This window comes from Hemicordylus capensis, chromosome 2, assembly GCF_027244095.1.
Source record: "Hemicordylus capensis ecotype Gifberg chromosome 2, rHemCap1.1.pri, whole genome shotgun sequence".
Taxonomy (NCBI): domain Eukaryota; kingdom Metazoa; phylum Chordata; class Lepidosauria; order Squamata; family Cordylidae; genus Hemicordylus; species Hemicordylus capensis.
The window spans coordinates 223,011,878-223,033,069 of NC_069658.1; the positions used below are offsets into that span (position 1 = coordinate 223,011,878).

Genomic DNA, 21,192 nt, shown 5'->3' on the forward strand with positions numbered 1-21,192 from the left:
CAGTGGCGAGTCATCATGAAAGCTAGATGGAGCCTCCGGGCTCAGGGGCAGTCTGCCTTAGAATACCAGGATGCTGGCCTAGATGGATCATCTGATCCATCAGGGCTCTCTTTAGGATGGATAGAGAGGGGTGTGCACCAGCAGACTGGAAAGCAGGGAATAAGATGGAATGGATTGTAGCTGACAACAAGCACTCTTTGATCTGGGTTGTAGCGCTTTAGGGATGTTTTCCCCCCTGTGCTTCCAAATTCCCTGTCGTTGCTGCTTTTCAGACAGCAACCTGTATTTTCCCCAGCCACGACCCTGTGAAGCTATTGCATTGTGTGAGCCAATTTCGGCGCATTCTTATTCCTTGTTTTCAGCAAAGAGCTCTCCCTGCCCCCACCTCCTTTTCCACCAAGTTTAATTCCCTTTGTGTTGAGTTATATAAAATCCAGGCACTCTCCTTCGCTTTAAGTAGGTCAAGGAAAGCTGTTTTTCTCATTGCTTCTTACCAGACACTCTGGAGACTGGGGCTGGGTGGGGAGATGAGCTGGGGGAAACGGGGCCGGGGGATGCCGCAGTCACCCTGAATTTGAATCGGAGCCTCCTGGGAGTGGAAAAGGGGGCCTAAGGAAAGAGACCGGCAAGAATTCTTGCACAGGGGAATCAATTGGTATTTGCCTAGTGCTCCTGTTTTATAACTGCTCCCCTCATTAATACAAAGCAATCTTATGTTTGTTTATTGAAGCTTTATTCAAAAACAACTCAATTTTTCTCAATTTATATTTTTGTTACTTCTCCCTTAAAGGTAAAGTGTGCTGTTGAGTTGGTGTCGACTCCTGGCGACCACAGAGCCCTGTGGTTGTCTTTGGTAGAATACAGGAATTACCATTGCCTCCTCCCGCGCAGTATGAGACGATGCCTTTCAGCATCTTCCTATATCGCTGCTGCCTGATATAGGTGTTTCCCATGGTCTGGGAAACATACCAGTGGGGAATCGAACCGGCAACCTCTGACTTGATAGTCAAGCCATTTCCCTGCTGCGCCATTAAGTGGCTGCTTCTCCTTTACCCGATCACAGATAGCTCTGCATCCTTAGGGTAAGATGGTATGGAAAGCCCTAGCAATTGTTGCCATTGCGTTAAGTTTTTGGTGGTAGCTTTTCATCCTCTCAACAGTTCAAAAGGTGATTTTCCTGTACTAGAATGAGGAGTCATTGAATAAGCAAATAGAGGGTTGTTGTTGAATAGTAGCCAGTTGTAAACTTGAAAAAAACCCTCTGGGGTAATGAAGGCTGTGCATTTGCGAGAACTTTTGAGCAGAGGGATTTGATGATAGGCTGAAGACAAGCCCAACTTTGTGAACATGGAGGCCTCTTTCAGAGTAAGCAGCATTTCATTGATATTGGGTAATGGATGACAATCCACTACCATGTTGGAGTTCACATTTCTTAAATCTACGCACATTCGAAGTGTACCATTTTATTTCCACACAAGAACAATGAGAGAGACCCATTCTGATGACTCAACAGGCTCTATGTTGTCAGCATGCTGTAGTCTTAAGAGCTCCTCCTTTAAGTGGTTGGCGCAATGCTATGGGTACAACCCTCACTTTGTGTTGTAAGGTATTGCATTTGCCTTCTTCCAAATTTTATATTTGAAATTATTATTATTATTATTTCTTGTTTACACAGTCAGACAGGTGTTATTGTTGTTGTTGTTGTTGTTGTTATTACATGTATATCCCGCTCTTCCTCCAAGGAGCCCAGAGCGGTGTACTACATACCCGAGTTTCTCTTTCACAACAACTCTGTGAAGTAGGTTAGGCTGAGAGAGAAGTGGCTGGCCCAGAGTCACCCAACTAGTTTCATGGCTGAATGGGGATTTGAACTCGGGTCTCCCCGGTCCTAGTCCAGCACTCTAACCACTACACCACGCTGGCTCTCATAGAAAAGAAGACGAGCCATGTATGGTATGTATGGTATGGTAGTGCCAGGAGTATCAGCAAAAACGTCTGAGAAATCAGCAATCACATCAGCATATGTATGTTCCATCATCTATAATACAGGTTCCATGCTATTTGGGTCTAACACGATCTGTAGATCTTTCTGATGTTTCCAGCCCAATATTGAGACTCCTTTCGTGATACATACACTTCCAACAGCTCGTTGAAAGTGTCTATTCAATGTGCGGCAGCTGTGAAAAAGGCAAATTCCATGCTAGGGATCATTAGGAAGGGGATTGAAAATAAAACGGCTAACATTATAATGCCCTTATACAAAACTATGGTGCAACCACACTTGGAGTACTGTGTACAATTCTGGTCACCACATCTTAAAAAGGACATTGTTGAACTGGAGAAGGTACAGAAGAGGGCAACCAAGATGATCAGGGGTCAAGAGCACCTTTCTTACGAGGCAAGACTACAACACCTGGGGCTTTTTAGTTTAGAAAAAAGACGACTGCGGGGAGACATGATAGAGGTCTATAAAATCATGCATGGCGTGGAGCGAGAGAGATTCTTTTCCCTCTCACACAACACTAGAACAAGGGGTCACTCCATGAAATTGATTGCCAGGAGGTCTAGGACCAACAAACGGAAGTACTTTTTCACATAACGCGTGATCCACTTGTGGAACTCTCTGCCACAGGATGTGGTGACGGCCAACAACCTGGATGGCTTTAAGAGGGGTTTGGATGACTTCATGGAGGAGAGGTCTATCAATGGCTACTAGTCAGAGGGCTGTGGGCCACCTCCAGCCTCAAGGGTGTGCCTCTGAGTACCAGTTGCAGGGGAGTAATGGCAGGAGTAGAGGGCACGCCCTCAACTCCTGCCTGTGGCTTCCAGTGGCATCTGGTGGGCCACTGTGCGAAACAGGATGCTGGACTAGATGGGCCTTGAGCCTGATCCAGCAAGGCTGTTCTTATGTTCTTATGTTCTTATGTTCCCTTCTGCATTACGTTCTTTGTATTCCAGGATAGCAGTGAAGTATCCATTTATGGCAATAGGAGAACCTCCATAGCCCCATGGGTGGATGTTTGAAGGCTGCAGGTGCAGATCTGATGTAGTACGGAGTTTCTTGTAAAGTTGATGGGAGATGATAGTGTACAGAGGACCAGAATCAGCCAAAATCTGCACTTCATGACCATTAAGTTTAGGTTAGCAATGTGGAGAAGAAGGCTCTGATTCTGTCAGACTTAAAACACTGTTAGGAAGTGGTTCATCATATAATGAATCAGTAATGGAGTGGACAGCAGACTTGTAAACTTTAGAAAAGTGTCCCTTTTTCTAGCACCTTTTGCAAGTGACTTTCCATGCAGGACAGTGAAAAAAAAAATCGGTTTTGTGGGCAGAGTCTCCACATTAATGATGTGCAAACTGATTCAGGTACAAATAGATTTGTACTCAAATCTATCTGATTTGAGTTATTTAGAGACAACATACATCACTCCTGTGGTCCATTTGCTAGATTTGGATACAAATCTAATTCTGCTTGATTTGATTTGAATTGAATCGAGATTCAGATCCCTCCTATTAATTCCCCCAGATTCCCAGCTTTCTTAAAAAAAAAAAAAAAAAAGCTAAGCTCTAGCCCTTGTAGAAGTGGAGTTATGGAGCAAAAAGTGTGGTCACTATTTTTCAAGTGTTTGGATTCTTTAGTGTATAATAACTTTCCCTCAATGAATCCCTATGAGGATTCATTACACACTTTCATTTCTTCTATTCATTTTGACTGTTTTTTTGACAGTGCCAACTGTCAACTGCTATATGCCAACTACACCCCACTCCCGCCCGCAAGGCAGTGGGGTACTACTCAGTTTGTGTTCTAGAATTTTTTCCAAGTGTTTAGGCTCTTTGGTGTCTAATAACCTTTCCTCATATTGAATCCCTATGAGGATTCATTACACACCAAAGAGTCTAAACACCTCAAAAATTCCCAAAATATAAACTGAGTACCCAATGGCTTGTGAGTTGCGGGGTAGTTGGAACATAGATTGCCACTAATTCCCTACCCCCACCTGCAAAGCAGTGGGGTCAAAATGAACAGAAGAAATGAAGGTGTGTAATGAAGACACCAAAGAATCTAAACACTTCAAAAATGCCTTAAAAATAAACTGAGTACCCAAGTGTGTGTGATAGTCAAAATGAACAGAAGAAACGAAGGTGTATAATGAATACTCATAGGGATTCATTATGAGGAAAAGTTATTAGTCACCAAATAATCCAAATATTTCAATATTCCTAAAAATTAAAATGAGTACCCCACTGCCTTGCAGGTGTGTGTGTGTGGGGGGGGCGTGTAGTTGGCACTGTCCAGTGACAGTCAAAATGAACAAAAGAAATGAAGTTGTGCAATGAATCCTCATAGGGATTCATTATGAGGAAAAGTTATTATACACCAAACACTTGAAAAATAGCTAGAGCTTAGCTTTTTAAAAAAGAAAGAAAGCTGGGGATCCAAGTTAGGGTATGACAATTTTGAATCCCCATTGTTTCCTATGGTGGAAATGTTCAAAATCAGTAAAATCTTTAAAAACTCATTAAAAATAAACCAAGTGTCCCACTGCCTTGAAATTTGGTTGGTAGGTGGCATCCATGGGGACCTACACACCATCCAAATTTGGTGCCCCTAGGACCTTGGTAGGTGGTCCAAATAACTCCAAATCTGAATCGAATAAAAGCAAATACAAATCACATCTAGGGTGATTTGGAGGGGGTAGATTGGGATACAAAACAAATCAGGGGTGATTTGTTTTGGGCACAAATCAAATAAAAAAAATTGATTTGTGCACATCCCTACTCCACATTAGTAGCTGTGGTAGCTCTGCCTGTCTTGTGCTGCCACTTTTGAGGCAATGTCTTATGAGAAGATTTGAAAGATTTAGATTTACTTGGGGGGGGGGGCAATGCCATATGAGAAGATTTGAAATATTTGAAATCCAACAGCCTGGATTTCAGGAAGTTGGTTTGGGGGTACCAAAGAGAGCGATTTGGCACTATGAAGAGCATTTTCCACCCTCCTAGCTATTTCTAGAACATTGTCTAAGGTAAGTCTCCACTCAGGGGCAAAGCCACCATTGGGCAAATGGGTTCAAAGAACCCAGGCCATCACACCTCAGGGGCCACGTCTCGCAGCCCCAACACGCCCCCGCATCTGACGACAGACATGGCGGGCGGGGGGAGTTGCTGGTTTAGCTCCCGAGCAGGACCGTGCAGCCCCCATCCAGGAGTTAAATGGCTGGCGCTGCATTTGCAGGAGTGGCTCTTCCCTGCCTTTAAGGGAAAAACCACTGCAAAAACAGCAGCAGCAAGCAGGGGGGAGACTAAATTTGCAGCAGGTGAGCCAGGAAGCCTCTGGCTTGACTCACAGACTCTTTGCATTCCCCACCCCTACCCTGTCCTTTTGCTAGCCACCCCATAACAAATAATTCCTGGATGTGTTAATGGCTAGGTATTGTGACAAAATATTGCGGGGTGAAGTCTGGAATCTCCAGGAATAGCTCAGCTAGATCTGGCCACCTTCTGAGGCTGAGCCTGAGGGAAGAAACCAAACCAAAACTCAACTCTCCCCTGGAGCTAAGTGCCAAGTCTTCAAGCACTTGCTAGATGGGGAGGAAAATAAATCACTGCAGAAACAGCAGCAGCAAGCAGGGGAGAAACTAAATTTGCAGACAATCGGGGAAGCCTCTGGGCTTGGCTCTTTGCATAGCTCAGGCTTCCTCGAAAGAAGAAGCCTAGAGCAGTTTCCCCATGTGCACACATGGGAGCTGAGGCGCCGCGGCTGGAAGCCGCCTCCGCCTGCCATCTGACTGCTCCACCACCACCACCTTCCCTCAGTATCTTGCCTGTTCTCTCCTGGGAGCTGGGAGCTAGCTGCCTGCCTCCCTGTCTGCCCGCCCCCTCCTCCACAGCCACTACCACCACCACCTCCGTCCTCTTCTGGCTCCATCTGTAGACTGCAGATCTCGACAGAAGTCTCGTGAGAGGGGACTTTGGACTCTCACAAGACTTCAGATGAGATCTGCAGCAGGAGCAGGAGAAGGCCTGGCTGGGGGGAGGGAGGAGGAGGAAGCGGTGGTGGTGGCCTGGCTGATGCCAACAGCCGTATGGAGGAGGAAACTGGGAGTTGGGACCTGGCTCGCTCGGCCAGTGTGCTGTGGGGCCAATCCAGGTGTGTGGCCCGGGGCGATTGCCCCAGTCGCCCTGCCCTAAGGATGGGCCTGTCAGTATATGGTAACTTCCTATGTTCCTATATTCTTTAGCCTTCAGGGCCCAGGCAGTGAAGCAATATAGCCTTCTGCTTTGTTGAAGTAAAATCAGGGGTCTGTGTAGTGAGGAGGTAATTGCAGAAATAGGATGGTTCCATTGTTTCCAGGGAAAAGCAGGTTCTCCTGGAGTGGACAAGAAAAGTTGTGGTGGTAGGATCTAAGCCATGCTACGGTGGGCATCCAGGGAACAACAGAGTCCAGGATTGATAAGGGAAAAGTACCTTCAGGGGTTGTGCAGTTTGGGAAGCTGAAGAAACCATCAGCAGCAGCGATGGTAGAATGCATCAATTCAGGAATGTAGGACCTGTGAGGCAATGAAAGGAAGATGTAGGAACCTTCACAAGCTTTGCAGGCTCACAGGCATAGCTGGTTCAAAATCTTGTCACCAAAGGTTTTGTAGCTGCTTCCCACACATATACAAAGCAATCTTATGTTTGTTTATCTAAACTTTATTCAGAAACAACTCCATTTTTCTCCTCCTCCTTTCCCTCTCTTTTCTTTGTGACTCACATGAACATAGGAAGCTGCCACATACTGAGTCAGATCATTGGTCCATCTAGCTCAGTATTGTCTACCCAGACTGGCCGCAGCTTCTCCAAGGTTGCAGGCAGGAATCTCTCTCAGCCCTCCACCCCACCCCTCTTCTCACTGCCAGCCAGTTGGATGGCTACTGCCACTGTTCCCACACCTTTGTGCTCGCCTGCCTCTGCCAGTGCCCACCCACCTCCTGCCTCCTCCTCCGCCACTCCTGCACATGGAAACAGGAAGTGCTTGCAAACAGCATGTGCACACAGGCAGAGGAGGGCAAAGAGGAGAGGGGAAAAGGCAGTGCATGAGCAGAGATAGGAGAGGTGGTAGCAGGTGGAGACAAGCGGGCAGCAGACTGGAAAGCTGCTGCCGGTCAGAGCAGACAATACTGACCTAGGTGGACCAATGGTCTGACTCGGTAGGCAGCTTCAAATGCTGAAGAGCAGAACTATAATTGCACAGTGATGCCCAAACGTCCCCTAATCCAAGGGATGGGTTTTTAGGAGCACTGTTTCACAATATTGCAGTTGCAATCATGAACAATTAAAGGAATTAGCAATTGTTCTGGCTGCAAAGAGAGCACCATTAGTTAATGACCACTGCCCTGCAGGGACGAGGAATGGACCAATTAAGGGCAACTCAGGACTGCCGTGGCCACCCCCAAGTGAACAGGAAACCTGCTAACTGACTGCTTGAAAAGAAAGGGAACAGCTGCAGGGTGAAATGGGACCTTTGCTCGAGGGTGCTTACCTCTGAGCAAACATCATAGTAGAATCTTAGCAAAGGAGGCAGGTGCTGCTGGATTTTTATAGGGAACATAAACACTATTAAGTGCTGTGCAGAGCCCGTGTTCAAATTCTGAACCCAGCTAATTGCAGGAAAGATCTAAAGGGCCAGAATGTGGAGGGAACTTGAATCAGCCAACACTTAATAATCAGCCAAAAGAGTATCAAGAGGTTGTAGGCTGCAGCTTCCCTGAGCAGGGAGTTCCAAAGGCAGTCATCAAAATTACTGTACTTCCAATCCCCATCAGTATCACCTCTGAAAAAAGATGGGGGGGGGGCGCGGGGGGGCAGAGCAGAACTTCCCCAGCTGACGACAGAGGAGTGGAAGAAATGGGCTGAAAGATGCATATCTTTATGTATCTATATCCTTTATGTAGCCCACCCCCAGCACAGTACCTCCAGTGACTGTTGCTGGTGTCTATCTTATGTTTCTTTTTAGATTGTGAGCCCTTTGGGGACAGGGAGCCATCTTACTTATTTATTATTTCTCTTTGTAAACTGCCCTGAGCTATTTTTGGAGGGGCGGTATAGAAATTGAATAAATAAATAAATAATATCAAGTGAGTACTGATATTTTATGCACATTTAAGAACATAAGAACAGCCCTGCTGGATCAGGCCCAAGGCCATTCTAGTCCAGCATCCTGTTTCACACAGTGGCCCACCAGATGCCTCTGGGGACGAGCCCACAGGCAGGAGTTGAGGCCATGCCCTTCCCCCTGCTGTTACTCCCCTGCAACTGGGATTCAGAGGCAGCCTGCCTCTGAGGCTATGGGTGACCTACAGCCCTCAGACAAGCAGCTGTTGATAGACCTCTTCACCATGAATTTACCTAAATACTACTTAAAGTCATCCAGGCTGGTGGCTGTTACCATATCATGTGGCAGAGAATTCCATGGGTTAATTGTGCATTGTGTGAAAAAGTACTTCCTTTTGATGGTCCTAAATTTCTTGGCAATCAGTTCCATGGGATGACCCCTAGTTCTAGTGTTTTGCCAGAGGGAGAAAAATTTCTCTCTATTCACTCTCACTATACTATGCATATTTTTATAGCCCTCTATCATGTTGCCCCCAGTCAATCATCTTTTTTCTAAACTAAAAAGCCCCAAGTGTCATAGCCTTGCCTCGTAAGGAAGGTGCTGTAGGCCCCTGATCATCTTGGTTGCCTTCTTCGGCACCTTCTCCAGTTTTATACAGTAGAACCTCGATATCCGTGGATCCAGCATTCGCATATCTGCGGTCAGGTAATAGACTCCCAACCTCAGCATACGCAGAAAAAAATGAGGGGAAATGCATCAACCTTGCATATCCGTGGGTCACGGGTGGCCGGAAATGATCCCAGAGCTCTTTCCCAGCTGCCATTTTGTGTTTCAGAGCCTCAGAATGGCTCTATTGCAAAAGGGGGGAAATGGTGATTTTCAGCTGATTTTTGCCCAATTTGGTGACATTTGGGGCCACAAGACCACTCAGGGAGAGCAGCTAAGTGTGGTAGGCAGCTTCCCACCACATCTACCCTGAAATTTGATGTTTTGTCAATGTTTTCCAGCAACCGGTAACCTAACCCCCCATTCACCATTGCTGTAATGACTATTCTCACGACCCTAAGGGAGGCCAGCCTGGTTCCGCACAGCCATGTACTACAATGGGAGCCGTGCGACTCCTGGCGGCAAACCATTTAATATACCCCTCCCCTTAAATGAGGTTAGTGGAGCGAGTGAACTGCTAACCCCATTCTTCTGATTGTGAGATGCTGGAACGGTGACTCACTAGGAGAACCCCTGAGACTTCAAGGGGCCCAGTGGCCTCCGATCCCTGCCGCACCTACCCTATTGATTGCCGGCTCCATGACGGAGCTGGCAATCATGTGGCCATCCAATCTGGCCTCCCAGGGTCAGCTCCCTGCTCATCTGCAGGGTGAGGGGGCTAAGCTCGCTCTCCCCGCAAAGCCCGGTTAGGCTCTTGTGTGGAGAGCCTTGATATTCACTTTTTCCATATCTGCAGTTGTAGCTGATACAGAAATAGTTTGGTGTTATCTGCAAATTTGGCCACCTCCCTGCTTACCCCAACTTCTAGATCATTTATGAATAAACTAGTATCTTTCAGCCCGTTAAAATAATGGGCGCTAGTAGCCTTTTCCCCGCACCTTCCACCCCAGTATCCAGGGCCGCCACCGCCTCACCTGGCGGGCCTGGGCTCCCGCCACCGCCGGCCTTCCCTTTCTGGGCCGGTCGGGCCGCCGCTGCCTGTGGCTTCCGCAGCCGGACCGGGCCCGCTGCTGCCTCTGTCCCCCCGCCCCAGTCTCCGGCCGGGCCTCCGCCGGCCTCTGCGGCCGGGCCGGGCCCTTTGCCATCAGCCTCCATGCCGCCGCCGGCCTCTGCTCCGCCGCCGGTCTCCCCAGCTGGGCCTGGGCCCCCCGCCACCGCACGCCTCCCCTTTCTGGCTTCTTCCGCTGCCTCCTTCCCTTCGCCCGGCGGCGGCGGCGCCTCACTCGGCTTCCCCCACTGCCTCCTCCCCCCGTCCAGCGGCGGCGGCGGCTCCACCGCCGCCTCGCCCAGCATTTTCCGCTGCCTCCTCTCCCTGCCCGGCAGCGGCAGCACCTCACCCAGCTTCCCCCGCCGCCTCCTCCCCCCGTCCAGAGGCGGCGGCTGCGGCGGCGGCGGCTCTGCCCCTGCCTAGGCCGGCTTTTTCCGCTGCCTCCTCACCCCGTCTGGCAGCGACGGCGCCACCGCCATCTCTCCCCTCCCCACCTCTGCTCTCCCCGCGGCCGGGCCGGACCCGCACCCGCCGCCTCTGCCCTCCCCGCAGCCGGCCCGGACCTGTCGCTGCCGCCTCTGGCCTCCCCGTGGCTGGGCTGACCAACCGGCCAACATGGCCGCCTGGTGCTTTCGGTCGTGTCTCCCTCGGCGTGTTCTGGGCATGCGCGGACCGAGGGAGACACAGACGCAGACACCAGAGACACGGGCGCACACGCTAGGGCTTTATTATATATGATTTAAAAGCACCGGTTCCAGTACAGAGCCCTAGGGGAACCCACTTCTTATTTACTTCCATTTAGAGAACTGTCCGTTTAAATCTACCCTGTTTCCTGTCCTTCAATCCACACACGAACCTGTCCCCTTATACCATGACTGCTAAGTTGCTATTCAACCAGGGGCGTATCTAGGGGTAGGGCAGGCAGGGCACGTGCCCTGGGCGCCACTTGAAGGGGGGCGCCATTTTGTAAAATTAATTTAAAAAAAAAAAGGCTGCCAAAAACAAAATGGCCACCGTGCATGCTCAAATGGTCTCTGTGAGGCTCTAGGTCATGCCAGGCCTTGCAGAGGCCATTTGAGCATGCGCGGTGGCCATTTTGTTTTCAGTGGCCATTAAAAAAAAGATTTTTAAAAATGGCCACTGCACATGCTCAAATGGTCCCTGCAAGGCCCTAGAGGCCAGTGGGGGGAGGAGGAACCTTTGCAAACCCCCCAGCCTTTAGGAAGCCCCCCGAAGGGGCTACAGGTAAAAAAATAATAATATATAATATAAGTCACTGTACACACATTCAGATTGGCACTATGTACAGAGAATCAGGGCTTGTGAATACTGAGCTGATGCTTATGAGCTAGGATTGTATTCATTTGCTCTTACTTTGCTTCTTGTGATAAGTGAGTTAAATGTGATGTCTTGCTAATATGGCTATTAATGGTGAATTTGTCTTTGAATCAGTGTGAAATCCTTAATATTAAGGCCCACTGGGAGTTCCTTGCTCTCTTTCTCTCATTTTAACTGTCTTTCTGAAAGACTAGAATATATTCCAAGCAGTGACACAGTTTACTCTGCATATCCTTTAATTATTTACAGAGTATCTGGGAAAAGTCAAATTCTCCATTTATTTTTAAAACTTATGTAATGGTGATGCTACAATACATAGTAGAGAATTAGACAGGCACTTCTGTTTAGTTTTCCAAGTATACCTCCACATAGTATTTGGGTATTTCATGAGCCCCAGCTTACTGAAATTTGTAGTTTTCCAGCATTTTTTGGTCTGGCTACGTCCGCTGCTAAATAGTTTTTGAAATATTAAAAGACTAACGAGCCTGACTTGTATTTTTCAGCTGATATTATGGTAAAGTTATCTGAAAGATGGGTGTCAGATGCTTGGACAGGGGGCGCAATTTCAGTGTTTGCCCTAGGCGCTATTTTCCCTAGATACGCCTCTGTATTCAACTCTTCAATGAGCGTGGTAACTGTAGACTGACAAAGTGCTGAATTCAGACCAGAAATGTCTGCATACAGAGGTTAAACATGGGGTGGTAGAAGTGAGTTCCCATGTGGCTCCCACTTAACGCTTTTCTGGCTCTCATTTGTGTCCCACATCTAAGCTATAGGAGCTCTTGCCTCCATTTAAAAGCAGAAGAGTGGGAGGGGAGGCAGAGTGTGGGCTCGGTCAGGAAGGGAACATAGTAGAACTGGAGAAGCCCTTGCAGAAAAAAGTGGACTGGTTTTTTGTTTATCAAGAAGGAGATGGTGCTGATCACATCTAGAGAGCTTTCTCCTCTGTATTTACTAGCTGTCATTTTTACAGGATACGTTTCTATAAGATCGTGAGTAACCTTGAATATCATATAATCGGAAAGACAATGAATGAGTGGAGGCGAGTGGAGAGAGAGAAAGAAAGAGAGAGCGAGAGAGCTGCTTGATGTCAAGTCAAACCTAGTTCAGTATTGTCTACACACTGACTGGCAGCAACTCTCTAAGGTTTCAGGCTGGATCTCTACTCTTTGCACTAGACCACCACTCACTCTGGGCCACCCCAGCACCCCACAAGTGGCTTTAAGGTTTTTCTCCATAGGGAAGAATGGAGGTTTCAGCAGCCCCATAACTTCACTTGGGGGGTGCTGGGGTGGCCCAGAGCGAGGGTGCCAACCACCTCCATGGGTTGCTAACCCATGGGGTACTGGGTTTTGTTGTTTCGGAAGTGTTCTGAGTGTAGATTCTTTGGTAGCATATAAGATTTCTAATGACAAACTATGAATCCACTCTCATTGCTAACCTTAAAGACACATAAACTTCAAAAATCACTTAAAAATCAGCCCTTTGCCCAATTCCTTTCAAATAATTCTGATAGCTACCTGGCCCCCCTTGGGCACTACCACCCACCACACTCTGCTCTTGGACACCCCTTCCCCCCCGATGTGAAGCTATACATTTGCTGACACCTCCATGCTTCTTTATGGAGAAAAACCTTAAAGTCGTGTAAACTTCAAAAATCACTTAAAAATCAGCCTTTTGCCCAATTCCTTTCAAATAATTCTGATAGCTTCCTTGCCCACCTTGGGAACTACCACCTACCACACTCCACTCTAGGACACCCCTTTCTCCCCGATGTGAAGCTATACATTTGCTGCAATCCTCATTATTCTCTATAAGGAATTCAAAAATAATTTTAAAATTCACCAATAATCAGAGGAGTGTCCGATTGCCTTGGAACATTGTGGATAGTAGGCACCCCTGGTTGTCTACCACCTACCCCACTTTTGTGCCCCTAGGTGCTCCACAATAGGGGATATGGGCTGGTTCAGGTCCTATTATACCCTATGAGAAAAATAATTAAAATATTTCAAATATTCATTAAAAATCATAGGGGTGTCTGATTGCTTCGGGGTTTGCATGGTTGTTGGCACCCATGGGTGCTCCACAATAAGGAATAATGGGCTAGTTGGAGTCCCATTATATCCTATGAGAAAAAAATAGAAATAATTTTCAAAAATTCATAAAAAACTGTACGAGTGTCCAATTGCTTTGGGGTTTGGGTGGTAGGTACCCCTGGGTGCCAGCTACCATCCTACCAATTTTTGGGTGTCTGAACTAGTTCGAATTCGAACCGAACCGGGGGAGTTTCGAGCAAAACCAAAACCGAACCACCCCCTCCTGGTTCGAACCTTGTTCGAATTCGAACCAAACCGGGCAAACCGGTTTTGTGCACATCCCTAGGCCCATCCAGTTAAGCATCCTGTTTCACACAGTGACTCACCAGATGCCCACAGGCAAGAGGTGAGGGCATCCTCTCTCTCCTGCTGCTGCTGCCTTGCAACTGATATTTAGAAGCATCTTTCCTCTAAAGCTGGAGGTAGCCTATAGCCACCAGACTAGTAGCCATTGATAGACCTGTCCTCCATGAATTTGTCTAAGCCCCTTTTAATTTTTAGTTTATCTTAAACTTTGCCCCTCTCCAATTTCAGTTTGCCAGTTTGCATGTTCCAGAACTCATTCAGCTCCTCAGAATTCTAGGTCTGTGTGAGCATCATTGAGTTCCAATGCATTGTCTGAGGAACAGAAACCCAGCAGAAACATAAATGGAAGACCATGCTTTTTTAAAAAGAATGAAAAAGGTTTGCCTCTTCTGCTTCTCATAAAGACAACCCTTTCCACAGAAGATTGCTTCTTCTGATCCACCCATGTTCAGGATTTGGCCAACACCAATGCACCTTTCTATGCATTTGGCCACAGCACTGCAGAAATCGCAGGCTGGGGGTCTTTTGTCCACCCCATCAAGGAAATGCTGTGGCAGGTTTCCTAGGAGACAACAGAACATAGTTTTAAAAATGGCTGCATCCCATTTCTATAGCTGAGAACTGGTTTCAGCAGGTATTTTTTTATTTTTAAGTGGTCTTAAGTGGTCTTGCTAACTGTATAGAGTCCCAAGGAATGGATGCAGTCTCCTAGCCCTATATTTAGAAAAATAGCAACTTCTCCTTTCTGCATGGGATGGGGCAGAAGCTCAGTGGTAGAGGCTCTGCATGCTTGCATCCCAGGTTCACTGAAATCTCGGAGAGCCGCTGCCAGTCAGTGTCGATCATACTGAGTGAGGTAGACCAAACATCAGACTGGGTATAAGGCAGCTTCCTGTGTTCCAGATGATGCTTGAAGAAGCTTCCAGGAGCGCTTCCCCCTCCGGAATCTGTAAGGATGGGGAGGCTGTGCCTGCTCTTTCTGCTTTAGTTCTTAATTATGGGCCTTGTGATGAGAGGAAGCAGGAGGATCTATTGCAAGCTGGAAGCTACAATTTCCCTGTCCGCCTTCCCTATCTTTCAACCAAGCCCATCCTGACTGGGGTGGAGGGAGTGGGGGGGGGGCTTATGTAACACACTTCTCCTTTGCTTGTGACTTGACAATTGCAAGTGGTGTTATGCAACCATCACTTAGCACTTCAAATCAGTCAGACAGAACAGATGGTGGTACCCAACTCCGCCCTGGTCGCTATGGTTACCAGCATCTCTCCCTCGTGCTCGCAGTTTTCTTTTCACAAAGGTCTCCCGCCGTTCAAAGGGTTTAATTCTATTTCAGCTTCTTTTTTCTCTCCGTGGAGGAGTAGGCTCTTGATGTAAGAGTAGTCGGTGGAAGTGGCACATGAGGGCTGGCCTAGGGCAGCCATGTTTCCTGCTCTCTGAAACTGAATCTCCTTCAATGGGCAGCCTCCCTTAAATGAACCAAGGGTCTGACTCGGTAGAAGGTAGCTTCCTATGTTCCTGCGTGAGTGATGTGAAGTGAGCAGTTCTTACACAGAGAGGAAAGCACTGTTCCCTCTGCAGAGAACAGAGGCTCCAGTCCTTACCAGCTGTGAAGCTGACCCCAAGCTGACAACATTTACATGAACAAAGATATCAGGAAGAAGGCATTAATCACAGATTCCTCTTAGTACCATTTTGCTCTGTGCATTTTGATTCCTTTTATTTATGAGAATTTTACCAGTTGCAGTTTTTAGGAGAATGCACAATGACTGTGTACTATACTGCCAGAAAGGCTTTCAAGAATTAGTAATAAAAATCATTTTGAATAATAATACCACTCCAACAAAGAAACACGGACCTGCCGAGCATTTCACGGCCAGACCTTTAGGCATTAGCACCTAACCCAGCCTCCAGATCTGTGCTGCTCAGAGAGGAGGACGCATATGGTTGAAGGTTTAGATGTGTCATTCTGACATGACTCAGTCCCCAGGCAACAGATTCCACTGCCGGGTGGCAGCCAGGCAGCTGCACTGGCTGCAGGTTCGCTTCCGGGTCCAATTCAAAATTCTGGTTCTCATTTGGGCTTAGCACCTGTATATCTCTGGGATTGCCTCTCCTGGTCAGTTGTATCCCAACCTGTGAAGTCTTCTCAGCTGGCCCTCCTTAGTGTCCCAGGCCCTGGTGTAGTGCGTGGTGCCTGGGCCCGTAGGAGGGCCTTTATTATGGCCACCCCTCTTATTTGGAACCCCTTCATTCAACCCCTTCCCTGGCTGCTTTTAAGGCCCTTCGTAAGACCCACCTGTTTTGCCTGGCGGTTGTGCTTTAATTATATTATTATTTCTTGTTTACATAGTCAGACAGGTGTTATTGACTGGTTTGTTATATCTGTACATCGAGTCCTTCCCAAGGACCTGGGATGGCTGAATTTTATTATCAGTGTTGTTGCTGTTATTATAGATATCGTCGCAGAATATAGGCTGTTCCCAGTAAAGCTGCTTTTTGTAATTGGCTGATGGTGATTTCTGTGGCCCCTATGGTGTTGAGGTGCTCTTCAAGGTCTTTTGGAACAGCACCCAGGGCGCCAATGACCACTGGGATTATTTTGGTCTTTTTCTGCCACAGCCTTTCAATTTCAATTTATAGATCTTTGTATTTGGTGATTTTTTCTATTTCTTTTTCTTCTATTCTGCTATCCCCTGGTATTGCTATGTCGATTATTTTAACTTGTTTTTCTTTCTTCTCGACTACAGTGATATCTGGTGTATTGTGTGGCAGATGTTTGTCTGTTTGTAGTCGGAAGTCCCATAATATTTTTACATCTTCATTTTCTACCACTTTTTCAATTTTATGGTCCCACCAATTTTTGGCTACAGGTAGCTTGTATTTTTTGCAGATGTTCCAGTGTATCATCCCTGCTACCTTGTCATGCCTTTGTTTGTAGTCAGTCTGTGCGATCTTTTTACAACAGCTGATTAGGTGGTCCACTGTTTCATCCGCTTCTTTACAAAGGCAGCACTTGCTGTTTGTTGTGGATTTTTCTACTTTTGCTCTTATTGCATTTGTTCTTAGTGCCTGTTCTTGCGCAGCCAGTATTAAACCCTCAGTTTCTTTCTTCAAGTTGCCATTCAAGCAAAGGGGGTTCTGCTCCGGGTGCTGTCAATGAGGGAGGCTAGGTTGTCATGCACTCAGGACAGGGCCTTCTCTGTTGCTGCCCCCAGGCTTTGGAATGCTCTCCCTGTGGCCATTTGCTCCTCAGACTCCATTACTGTTTTTAGAAAGCTGGTTAAATCTTGGCTTTTTATCCAGGCCTTTACATGATTGTTTTATTGATGCTTCTGTGTGTTTTTATCCATGTATAGTGTTTTGTATTTTGTATGTTGTATATTTTAATATCGGATTGTTTTTATATTTTTAGCTAAATACTTTACATTCATTTTTATTATGTGTTTTAACTTTTGTAAACCGCCTTGGGTTTGTTTTTAGCGAAAAGGCAGTATATAACTCTAACAATAAATAAATAAATTCTTAAGCCATTGCCAGGTCTTGGTGATGTCTGATTTTCCACTTATATTGTGCAAATACTGACCATGCAGTGGCTTATTTTTCCATTTTTCTGCTCGGTTCTTGACTTCTTCTTTCTTGTAGGCCTGCTTTGTTTCATTGGTGTTGAATAGTTTCTCGTTATTGACCATTTGAAGTGCATTTTCGTCACTGTCCTTGATATATTCTTCAAGGCCTCTTTTCTCCTCCTCTGCTGTTTGATGGACTTGCAGCATTCCTCTTCCACCTGAGCTGCGAGGGAGGTATAGCCTATCTACATCACTGCGAGGGTTCAGAGCATGATTGATGGTCATGATTTTCCTGGTCTTGCGATCTAGCGTCTCTAGCTCTGCCTGGGTCCAGTCTATTATTCCTGCAGTGTATCTGATAACAGGTATAGCCCAGGTGTTTATGGTGTGTATGGTGTTCCCGCCATTGAGTTTGGACTTTACTAACTCTGCTGATGTATTCACTTCCAATTTTTCTTTTAACTTCAGTATGTGCAATGTTATCAGCCTGGAGAATGCCCAAGTATTTGTAATGTTCTTTCTCTTCCAGGTTCTTGATCTTGCTTCCATTGGGCAGTTCTATTCCTTCTGTTTTTGTTATTTTTCCTTTGTTCATTATTAATGCAGCACGCTTGTCTAGTCCAAACTCCATTGCTATATCGCTATTGAAAATACGGACAGTGTTAAGCAGTGATTCGATTTCTGACTGGGACTTTCCATACAACTTCAGATCGTCCATGTACAGCAGATGGTTGATTTTACTTGAAGTTTTAGATGTTTGGTATCCGACGCCTGTTTTGTTTAGTATTTGTGAAAGTGGGGTCATGGCGATTACAAACAACAGAGGGGATAGTGAGTCCCCTTGGATAATGCCTCTTCTAATGCTAACCTGTCCAAGTGTCTCGCCATTGATTGTTAACTGTGTACTCCACATGCTCATTGCTTTTTAAAATAAATATCTGAATGTTTTTGCTGACACCAGTTGTTTCTAAACATTTTATTATCCATGTGTCAGGCAATGAATCGAAGGCTTTCTTGTAGTCAATCCATGCAACACTTAGATTTGTTTTTCTTCTCTTGCAGTTTTCTAAAATCATTTTGTCAATCAGCAGCTGGTCTTTTGTGCCTCTGTTGTTCGGGCAATTTCCTTTCTGTTCAGCTGGAAGCTGTTTGTTAGTTAATAAGTGTTGCATCACTTCATCTGCTATTATTCCAGTTAGTAATTTGAACATGGTTGGCAGGCAGGTGATCGGTCTATAATTACTTGGAACTGCACCTTTTGCCGGGTCTTTCATGATGAGATGAGTTTTCCCAGTTGTTAGCCATTGTTCAACATCACCGCCTTGCAAAATGTGATTGAACTGTTTTGATAGCTGTTTATGAAGTCTTGTTAGGTGTTTAAGCCAAAAGTCATGCAGTTAATCGTCGCCTGGAGCAGTCCAATTTTTAATTTTCTTTGCTCTTTCACTTATTAATTCTGGTGTTATTATTAGATCTAGCATTTGTTGGTTACATTTTTTGACCTCTTTCACCCAGCCTGCTTTTTTATTATAATCTATTGGATTGTCCCATAATTTCCCCCAGAATTGCACTGTTTCTTCTTTATTTGGTGTTTCTACGTTTCTTGCAGTTTCTCCTTCTATACTTTGGTAGAAACGTCTCTGATTAGACTGGAATTGGAGATTCTGCCTGTGTTGTATAATTCTGGCTTCATATCTGCTAATCTTCTTTGACACTGCTTTTATTTGCTGCTTTATTATTTCCAGGACTTCTCTAATTTTCCTTGAATCTAGGTGGTATTTTTGGATCAGATACTGTTTTCATTCTTCAGCTTCTTGTCTTTCATATCTTTCAATTTACTAGCATCTGATCTAAGCCTGGAGATTTTATTTTCTAATCTAATCTTCCATTTAGGTGATGTACTGCTTTCTTTTTTTACAGGTCCACTGATCTTATATCCGAGCTCTTGTGTTGTTATTGTTGCTGCACTGTACATTAGTTGGTTTGTTTCTTGCAAATTATTGGTTGTTATTTCTGCAAGTGCAGCATTGACATCTTTTAATGCCTGAGCAAGTTGTTTTTTGGCAACTCTTTTTAGAGCTGGAAGTCGAACTCTGGTGGTTGTTAGGTTCATGTGCTCAGTTATTTTTTTGCTTTAGTTCTTGTTGCTTTTCTGTTAAATGGCATTTGGGTTTTTGAGGTGAAGGCAAAGGGGCGGTTGCCTGGTTTTGATTTTGAAACAGTTCAGCAACAGTGGCATCCTCGATTTCCTCCACCTCCTCCACCTGCACCTGAGCAACTTCTTCAGTTGGTGGTAATTCTTCTTCCATATCTTGAGCCTGTGTTGCTCTTTGCAGTTCTTCCAGCTCTACTCCTGTGAATACTTTATTTCTTATTATGAATCTTCTCTGGTCTGCTAGCCTTTGTTCTATTATTTCTGTATCTGGATGCTTCTCTTTCCAAATTTGGTACATTCTTTTTAAATAACCTCTTCTAGTTGGACTAGACTTGTAATAGCAGATCATTATTTCCTTGTTGGTGTTTTTCGTATATATTTTTCGGCTAAGCGACATTTCTTCCAGTAACTTTGCTGTCTTCAGCCCTGGTTGCTCAACTGAAGATCCTGAGTCCTGTTGCCCACTTGCCACCAGATGTCCAGGGACTCCAGCACCTGACCCGGGCGACGACCGATCCGGTATAGATTTATTAAAGTTACATCTCACCATATTGTTGATGGGAGAGGCACTCTTTGTCTGGCTCCTCTGGTGAGACCTGTCCAGTATGGTTGGACCTCTGGCATAGCTCTCACCTTCCTCAGAGCACACAAGCCCCACAACCACGCCAAGGTAGTGCCTCACTGGGGGTTGTTGTTGTTGTTGTTTTAATTAATTGTTATTGGTATTGTTGTTCACCACCTAGAGTCTTTGGAGGAGGCGGTATATAAGAAAATTTACATACATACATACATACATCAGGGGAAGTGATAAAACAATGCATTTATTTATTTACTTACTTACTTACTTAGCATATTTACATACCAGCAAAATTTATGTCTCTGGGCAATTTACAATAAAACAGTACAAATCAAAACAAAAATCAAAACATTAAAACAATTTAAAATTTAACAATGTTAAAAACTATAAGTCTAACGAAAACTAAAACTATAACTAAAACTTTAAGTCTAACTATAAGTCTAACTAAAAGCCTGGTTGAACAAATGAGTCTGCCTTCTTAAACGCTATCAGACATGGGGAGGCTCTTATTTCAGCAGGGAGTGCATTCCAAGGCCCTGGAGCAACAATGGAGAAGGCTTGTCCCTGAGCAGCCACCAGATGAGTCAGTGCCTACTGCGGAGGAACCTCTCCAGATGATCTCAGTGGGCGGTGGGGCTCATGGCGAAGAAGATGTTCTCTTAAATATCCAGGGCCTACTCTGTTTGGCATCAGTTTAGCTTAAACACCTTTCCAAGAGGCATCTCAGCAGGGGTTGTGGTCCAGCTGTATCTGGGAATCCAAGGCTTGGAATCTCTGTGAGAGATTCCGAAGTCTCCTGGATCAGACCAGAAATCTATCTAGCTCAGCATCCTGCTTCCAACAGTGGTCAGCCAAATGCCCAAAATGGAAGCCCACAAACAGGGCATGAAGGCAACAGTCCTTCTCTGTTTGACCCTCAGCAACAGGTCTCCAGAGAGATACTGTTCCTGCACATGGATGCTCCATTTACCTATCATGGCTAAGTGCAAGCAACAGACCTCTCCTCTTCCATGAATTTGCCCCCTTTAAAATTCTCTAAGCCAGTAGCCCCCACCAGTGTTCCCTCTAGCAGGGATTTCCAGCAGGGATGTGCATGGGCCGGACCAGTCCGGACCGGCACCGAGGGGGGGTCTACCTTTAAGGGCGGGGGGTAGAACTTACCCCTCCCGCCGCTCTTCCCCCTCCGGCGCTGTAGTTTCAAGCGAAGTTTTTGGGGCGGCAGTGTTCCTCGCTGCCGCCCCTGCCCCCGTTGTCGCCTGGAAGTCTCTGTAATAGCAGGACGCATGCGCGCATGGTGGCGTGCACGCTCCGCCACGTGCACATGCGTGCTGCTATTAC

General features: G+C 46.1%; 1 protein-coding gene across 4 annotated transcripts in view; it reads left to right on the forward strand.

Moving 5' to 3' along the window:
• The window catches only part of ABHD8 (abhydrolase domain containing 8), a 59,029-nt gene that overhangs the window by 13,792 nt on the left and 24,045 nt on the right, over nt 1-21,192 (forward strand). The window contains exon 1 of one of the 4 annotated variants that reach the window (XM_053298519.1): nt 13,888-13,934. The exons of the other annotated variants lie outside the window; for them this stretch is intronic. The gene's annotated coding sequence lies outside the window, so the exon portion shown is untranslated. Of the gene's footprint in view, nt 1-13,887; nt 13,935-21,192 lie in introns of those variants that run through there. 4 annotated transcript variants of the gene reach the window in all.